This window comes from Diabrotica undecimpunctata, chromosome 5, assembly GCF_040954645.1.
Source record: "Diabrotica undecimpunctata isolate CICGRU chromosome 5, icDiaUnde3, whole genome shotgun sequence".
NCBI classification, from domain to species: Eukaryota; Metazoa; Arthropoda; class Insecta; order Coleoptera; family Chrysomelidae; genus Diabrotica; species Diabrotica undecimpunctata.
In genome coordinates, this window is record NC_092807.1 from 114,975,740 (window position 1) to 114,984,883 (window position 9,144).

At 33.9% G+C, this 9,144-nt stretch overlaps 1 long non-coding RNA gene across 2 annotated transcripts in view; it reads left to right on the forward strand.

Annotated features, from left to right (window-relative positions):
- Positions 1-5,073, forward strand: part of LOC140440755 (uncharacterized) — a 57,132-nt gene extending 52,059 nt beyond the window's left edge. For both annotated transcript variants that reach the window (XR_011950922.1, XR_011950921.1), the window contains one exon: positions 4,923-5,073. This is a non-coding gene — a long non-coding RNA (uncharacterized lncRNA). The remainder of the gene's footprint in view (positions 1-4,922) is intronic.
- Positions 5,074-9,144: the final 4,071 nt, after the last annotated feature.

Here is a 9,144-nt window from a genome sequence, read left to right on the forward strand (position 1 = left end):
ATCCAGACGACCGGTTTCGCTTTCTACAATATGCAAAGCATCTTCAGGTCTCGATACAAAGTTAAATAAATGCTGAAATAATAAACCCATATTGGGGTGTTGTTTAATAAAGATAAACAAAGATAGATGATATAAATTACAGCAATTATGCAAATATTACACGTCTGTGGTTTTTCAAAATGAATAAAATGTTTAAGCAGACAAGGTAAGACCCACAAATTGGTAAAATGGTCAATTAAATTATAATAAATTAATAAATGAACAAATAAATAAAACATTACTTACATGCCGGTACTCTATTAATTGATGGTTGAAAGAACATGGTTCAAACTTAGAACTTGAAAGAACATAGTGTACGCTAAATTCCAGTACTCCATCGAGATATTGTTAAACTATTTATAAATATTGTTCCGATGTTCTTCTGTTATTTTTTTGCACATCCTACCAAATTTACCTTCACAAACAGCTCTCATAGGATGTTTCTCCTTACCCCTTTCATTTTTTTCTTTTCCCCTTGGTCTATTTTTAATCTTCCTTGTTACCTTGTTTGTGTTGTGCGATTCACTTCGTTGATTATTTCTGTCTCAGCAATATTAAAATAAAACAATACACAGTAAATATTAAATTTAGTTAATTAAAAAATAAACCAGAAACTTGCCAACCAAGTAGTATCTTTTTTATACGAAAATGGTTGCGTTTCGATTTAATTTGAGTCTCTCACCCCTCCCTAACACGTGTTTCTGGGTCTACCCGTCATGAGAGAGAGTTTGTAAGAACACTCAAACCAAATCAAAACGCACCGACTACTCTGGCAATTATAGAAAAAATAATTACCAGAGTATGCTACTAGAGACATCTAGTGAGGAAGGATGAAGGTAAATGTGTCGATAGCAATTAAAGTAAATTGTATACTCACACTTAATCAAGCCTTTAAGAGCGATGCTGGGAATATTTATATTCCACTATGCATCAACAATTTACCCATGTAAATTACCATCATTCTTGTACTCACTGCGTCGAGTAAGGACGATAGATATACGAAAATGGTTGCGTTTCGATTTTATTTGAGTCTCTTACCACTCCCTAACACGTGTTTCTGAAACAGATATAAAATAATAAGAAATAGTCTCCTTTCCATCAAACACGTGCTGCCAGTATGATTCTTCCAGAAACCCTATATCCCTCATTGGGATATACTCAGTAACAAATTTTCTATCTACTCGTGTCGTATAGTTGTAACTTGTTTTTCGGTAGTACAAAAATTAACAATACATCGGCGAAGCACCCCTTTGTCGCACTTAGTGTTGCCCAAATTCAAGAACAAGACGAGACTTAGACAGTCTTGGTCTTGCGCCAATACACCTGGTCTTGGTCTTGGTCGTGGTATTGCACTCTTGGTCTTGGTCTTGGTCTTGGTCTTGCAGCAAGAGTCTTGCAAGTCTTGCATGATGGGCAAAAAATCCACATACATGTATCAAGGGCACAGATTTTTTGGTGATAAGATAACAAATTATAATCCACTTATTAAAGCAAAATAAATGTTTTTAGAAATCTTATCTCTACTTTTATATAAAAAACTAACTTTAAAAAATAAAGAATAGGTAAAAAAGCAATGACAATCAAAAGAAGTTATTTTAAATTAAGGAGATACCTACTTAATAAATACATTAATTTACCAAAATTTAGTAGGTATATGATATATGTAATTGGTAATAATGAAATAAGTATATTTTTTTATATGTCCACTTTTACCAGTGGTTATTAAAAAGCTTGTGATATCTCCACCGAATTTTGTTTTTTCAGGAAGAAATATTTGTAATTCCTTTTTGTGAAAAGATATTAGATGCTTCCTTAAACCTGACGTGTTTCTGTTGTTCATTTTCATTTTAACCTTTCTATGTAGGCACAATTTACACAAACTAATTAGGGATGCATGAATTATTTCGAAAAACTCATCAAATTTGCTTTTAGGTCTTTTAGATCTATAACTCCAACGCTCACTTCTCCGACGAGAATTATTTGAATCTTTGTCCCTCATGTCAAATTGTAGAACAAAAAGGATTAGATGAAAAACAATTATTACATTAAACTCAAAGGAAAGCTCAATTGGAAATGAAGTTAAGTAATGTCGAAAAAGTAACTACGATACTACTAGTTACTTTATGTTCGTTACTATCCAATACCTTAAGTATCTAATAACAAACCGAGAATTATATATCGTTACTTCGTTATTCTAAATACTTCGGTATTTTGTTACGGTAGGCGACATTATCTGTTATTAATTTGTCTCCTCGTTACTTTCGCGCTCTTTCAGCAAATTTTGTTTAACCGAATAATCTCATCGCACACTCAGCAGAAACAATTTATAGTCTTAGGCCGATAAGATTTGTTTATTTAGATTCCTCCTGACTAAATTATTGAATTGAATGGAAAAAAATTAAATTATTAAGTGGATGTCCGTAACAATTATATTTTTTATTAGCTAGGGTGACATATTTTAAACAATATCGATACGATATTACTGTCGGCGTCGCAATGCAAGAAGATTATTTTTATGATTAGAGGGCGGCTATTCTCAAAATATGGACAATTAATTTCAGAGCCAGAAGTCGTGTGCTGGAAAAGAATGTACAAAATATTTAATTTTGTAATCTCGACCTCTGAGCACGTGTCAAATGTGTTTTTTAATGAATATTTTGATTCGGTATGTATGTTTATGGTATTGTTTGCAAGACGCAAGAGTCTCGCAGGCTTAGTCTTGTTCTTGCTTAAATCTTGCACGGTCAGTCTTGGTCTTGGTCTTGTTAAAGTTAGGCGGTCTTGGTCTTGGTCTTGGTCTTGCAAAAACGCAAGAACACGACCAAGACTGCAAGACCAAGACCGATTTTGGGCAACACTAGTCGCACTTATCCAACTTAGATTTTAAAGCCGACTTATTTATTTTATTTGGAGTAATAAATGTTGATGCAGTGCATCTTCGATGCACTTCATTTCCTTCGAAATAGCTTGTATGGCGGATAAACTTACACCTGTTGCTCTTACAACTCTTACAAAAACTCGTTTTTGCACTTGTTTTAAGTTTATTAGAGGTTCGTCTCTTGCTTCTTGTTGCATAAAATGCATAACATTTGCTATCATTTCTCGGCTTTCACCGGACAAAACTTTTCGATTTAATTTTGATTTAAATTCCATTTTACGTCACTGGGACTTACTGCCGCATACTCTGCCGCAATACTCTGCCGCATACTGCCGAAATTTACACGTTGAATTGTTGACTTTGACTGGTATATTTCCGATAAATTTAGTGCGCATCAGGTGGGCGTGGCGATTGTAAGATATTCAAACTTCTTGCTATGTTTGACAAATAATAATCTAAATATTTACGGAAGCTTTAAAACTTTCGGTGGTAGTTAGATTTTACCTTAGCATGTTTACTCAGGAATCTATAATTTAAAAAGACAAGAGGATTACGATAAAACGCAAAGTTGATGCAGTAGGTACATTAGCCATTAAATAGTTTTAGCGTATAGTTTGTGTGTATATAATGCACTTCGAAGTTAATAATAAACTTGCTTAATACGGTTGAGACAACGAACTAACCAGGACATAAAAATTTGCGATACAATAAACTTATACTGAATCAATTGTTTGAAATCAGTGTTAATCATATCAACAGCCATATTCGTTTCTGATGGAAACTTTGCGTAATTCCACTTATTGTTTAAAGAAAGCTTATTGAATTCCATTCCTCAGAGGGTACAGTACTAAATATTTTAGGACCATGGAACTGTTAAAAGTACAGAGTTTTAAATATCTCGCGAAATTTAACACTGTTTACTGGATTTTTAAGAAAACGTCACACACACGTGGCTTAGCGACTTGAGACCAACTACGGTAACCTTGACCAGATACAACCCTTATCTGGGCGACCGGCACCCTGGTTTCAGATAAGTTGTTTTTAAAAACAGCACGTTAAAGGTCGAGGCATATTATCGTGCACGTATAGTTTCTGGAACGTAGCGTTTCCACTCCAGCAATCGGAGTGCGCGTTCACATTGTCATAAGGTTTGAAGTACATCCAATGCTAAGAGAAAGGAAGAAGGAAGGTGAATACTGGACTTTATACAGGGAATTAATTGATGACGATGAAAAATATTGTGGATATTTTAGAAAGAATAGGATTCAGTTTAAATATGTTTTAAATTTAATTTCACCTTCAGTTAAAAAACAAAATACTACATTTAACGAAGATGTACGTATCAAACCAAAAAGTATTTTTAAAAAGAAGAGGTATCACTTCCGTACAAAAGTCTTAATTGTTTATCAATTCCGTGATTAATTGTCACAAAGCAATAAAAACACATGCATAAATGACAAAATAGCCTCGAAAATAATTGTTTTTAAATACTCTGTATTAAAATCAAACAAATGCCTAAATAAACAACGAGTGGAAAACGACGGACATCTAATTCACAATATCCTTACCAACCGGTTACGAGTCGTTAAGTAGCCGTCGGCATCAGTAAAATATTGTTTTCGAATATACTGAACGGAAACGTTAAGTGTCTGAAACGCTACGTTCCGGACAGTGTGAGTTGTTCATATTTAAAACCATTTAAATTATATTTTTCGGAAAATAAACGCTATGTGCTGGAAACGCAACGTGCATGATAATATGCCACGACCTAGACTTACATACGAATAAACACCACAGATACAGTCTGTCCTAAAAGTTTAAACCAATATTTATGATATCATAAATCAACTAATATTAATATAACTGTTTTTACAACAGCTGCGACAGCATTTAAATGCCTTGTTAGAATATATATATACTAAAAAAACATTATTTAAAAAAAATTTTACTATCTTTTAAAACATACTATACTTTAATATAATTTCATGATATTATTTTGTTTCAGGTTAAAATATGCCGCAATACACACCATCAAATCACAACATGCTGCAATTATATCTCAAATATTCGTAATACAAATTATATATATATTTATTTCGATTAAAACTAATGTATTTTTTGTAACTATATAAATATACGATATTTTATAAAAAAAATATTCATTTGAAAGCCAGACCTTCTTTGAGAATACTGCATATCATGACATAGTTAGAATCCCAAAAATGTCAAGATCACCGAAAGATATAGTCTAAGATCCAAAATAAGAAAGACCTTCACCGATCTATTTAATGGATAAAAAATATTTGATAGGTTATTTAGTAGGTATGTTAAAAAAAAAACAAAAGTTGCGCGATATAATTTTGTGAAGACTATAATTAATTATTAATTAAAAAATTACTTTAATAGTTATTTAACCAACAAGTGTATTAATAAGGGCGATTAACAATTGAGATATTTTAACGCGTGAGCGAAGCGAGCGCATTAATATTTGAGATTGTTAATCGCCATTTTAATTCACGAGTTCGTTACAAAACTTTTCCGTCGACCGTACTTTTCAGAAATAAAGATATCTTGGTTTAAATTTTTATTTACTTAACGATAAACAACAATTTTTTCATTTTTTCATGCAGTAAACTTAAAGGTATTTCATTTGCAGATTCTGCCACTTCTGGTGGAGTTAAATTAAACTCTTTGTTAATATCCATCTTTTGATTTTTCAAATACACAGTATTTTAAACAATAAAGTAAATAATGACATACAATGACATATAGTACTAACAGCGGCTACTTCATTTTAAATTTTTTAGTGGGAATATAAATAGGTATATGTTTGGTTGCCTACACCACAGATCACTGCTAATCACAGAGCGTTTAATTAATTTATGCAAGCAATGTATGTTGTGTTGCCTATAATGAAATCGTTCATTAATAGAAAATCATTCAATAATAGGGGTCATTAATCAATGATTTTGAAGGTGTTAAAATTGATCATAAATGGACGATCGACGGAAATAGTTATTTAACCAACAAGTGTATTAATAAGGGCGATTAACAATTGAGATATATTAAGCTTCGCGAGCGAAGCGAGTGCGTGAATGTTCGAGATTGTTAATCGCCATTTTAATTTATGAGTTAGTTACAAAACTTTTCCGTGGACCGTACTTTTCAGAAATAAAGATATCTTAGTTTAAATATTTATTTACTTAACGATAAACAACATTTTTTTCAGCTTTCATTGACTTTATTCAAAGTTTCCTTAGTGGTAGTTTCATTATAGTAAACATTAATATTCGAACTGGTACAATTACTGAAATTAAAGAAAGATATTGATAAATAATTATCTGCTGTATAGCATTTTGACAAATTTATATTTAAGTCCTCTTGGACCTCTGTAAATTCTGTGATAGAAGAAGTTAAATTCTGGTGAAGTTAAATTAAACTCTTCGTCAATATCCATCCTTTGATTTTTCAAATACACAGAATTTTAAACAATAAAGTAAATAATGACATACAATGACAGATAGTACTAACATCGGCTACTTCATTTTAAATTAATTTTTTAGTGGGTTTATAAATAGGTATATGTTTGGTTGCCTACACCACAGGTTACTGCTAATCTCAGAGCCTTTAATTAATTTATGCAAGCAATGTATGTTGTTTTGCCTATAATAAAATCGTTCATTAATAGAAAATCATTCATTAATAGGGGTCATCAATCAATGATTTTGAGGGTGTTAAAATTGATCATAAATGGACGGTCAACGGAAAAGATATTTTATCTAGTAAAAAATTTTTATTATTCTAAAGCGAAATATAAATATAACACTTGTAAAATTTTGATTCCAATTAGTGACTTTTATTCTACCTAATTTTCTTGTACTTATATATTATATATTCGTATTGTAGCGTGATTAAATAAAACGAGCGGTTCGAATTTATATACATATATTTATTTATAACTTTACAGTTCGGTAGTATCTTAACAACTAAAAACCTTAATCATCGTTACTTGTATATATACTACAGTTACTAGGTTCGAGAATATTCTGGCGTTGTCCCACCTCTAATTGTCTCTTCGAAAGAACCATCGAATACGGGCGGTATTGACATGCCGATTCTTACGTTTTCTAGATTCGTCCTTCTAAGAATTATGACGTATCGGAGATGGGCTATTTCGTTACACTGCTCCCCTCTTAAATCTGATCGTCCCGATCAGCAACTCTATATGTAGGCACAGGATGGCGGAATCTACAGGACTCTCCAGCTCTGCATGAACCCTTTAGAAAGAAATAACAGTCTACTTACTTTGAAGGATACGATCTCATCGGGTTAATGCAACACAGAGTAATTCGTACGCCGGTTTCTCGGAAGATCACTTCAAGCATGCTTCTGACAATCTTCCAGTCCAGATTATCTAGTGCATGGCCTATCTTGGGTAAGGCCAAATTCTTAATGTCGTAATTGCACACAATTATCTTCAAATTAGTTAGAGCACGCCATATATCCTCGTAGCTTGCCCTGTCTGTATACGACTTCCTGGTCACCATATATAGCAAAGATCGAGAACCATCTTCTAATCTCAGTACTCTTCCAACTTTAGGTTGCTGTTTTTTTAACTCGTCCAAACGACCGAATTTCTTATAAAATACGGATGAGATTCCTTTAGTCATCTCAAGATCTTGGGCAGCACAGTGGGCTAGAGAGACGTTATGCGTAACACTAAAAAGATCCTGCTGAACTTCTGTGGTCACGCCGAATCTAGCACACTTTCTCTCTGCGTAATTTGACATGAATTCATTAAAGCTTGGTCGCCGGTCATCTTTGATCTCATGTTGAAGGGTTCGTGCTTCTTCTGTTTCATTTGAGCCAGCATATGGTGCAAGACGATTTATGTGAACTACTTTTGGTTTACCTTTCGGTAACTTCTTAATTCGGTATATTACGTCATTTATTTTCTTTTTAATTTCATATGGACCTTCCCATTGTCTTTGCAGTTTGGGAGACAAGCCTCGACGACGTTGTGGATTATAAAGCCAAACAAGATCACCTACTTCATAGCTTTCACTCTTGCATCGAGAATCATATTGATCTTTCATTCTGTCATTGGCTATCTGGATATATTTATTTCCATCATTCGTCTCTGGAAGTGGACCTGCATTGTCGATTGCTACTCTTTCCATAGGACTACCAACATTGTACTGTTTCATGGGTACCCTCTTTTTACCAACTGGACCATTACTGGTTGCACACAGTTCACATTTCCGGCACCATCTTCTTACATCATCTTTACAGTTCACCCAATAAAACCGTTCTCGAACCTTTTGCAGAGTCTTCGTAATACCAAAGTGTCCACCTAATGAACCGTCATGCAACTGACGTAAAACTTCTGACACTTTACTTTTAGGTACAATTAACTGAAGCTTAGTTTCTGTACCATCATCGTTCTCAAAGGTTCTATACAGAAGATCATCTTTCAGCACTAGGCAATTCCATTGGCTCCAGTAACACTTGACTTCTGGACTACATGCACTAATGTCTTGCCAAGAAGGTCTTTTACTTCGACGCATCCAATCCAATACTCTTTTTATACATGGATCATTGATCTTTTCTACCCTGTTGTATGGAGTAGAGGCTTGGACACTAAAACAGTTGACCACAAAAAACATCGAAGCTTTCGAGATGTGGTGCTATAGGCGCATTCTCAGAATATCATGGATGGACCGCGTCACTAACACGCAAGTACTCCAAACTTTAGACAAAAGATGCGAAATTCTAAATGAGATAAAAACTAGAAAGATGGAATACTTGGGGCACATTGTGAGAGGTGAAAAGTACGAACTTTTAAGAAATATCATGCAGGGCAAAATTAAGGGCAAAAGAAGTGTGGGAAGAAGAAAAATATCGTGGCTTCGTAATCTACGTGAATGGTTCGGGTGTAGTTCGATTGAACTTTTTAGGCGCGCTGCTAACAAAGTCGCAGTGGCCATGATGATTTCCAATCTCCGCTAGGAGTGGCACGAGAAGAAGAAGACATGGATCATCTGCTTGAGCGTCTTGTAGCTGTTGAGGCTGCCATTGATCATTAATGATGGCGGTTCGTCTCACGGGGCAAAGTCGTTCTTCTAAGTCAAGACAATGATTACGATTTGCACTGTATGCCTGTCTTGACTGAGCATCAGCATTTGAATGACTTTTTCCAGCCCTGTGTTCGATTTGTTCTAGCTTTC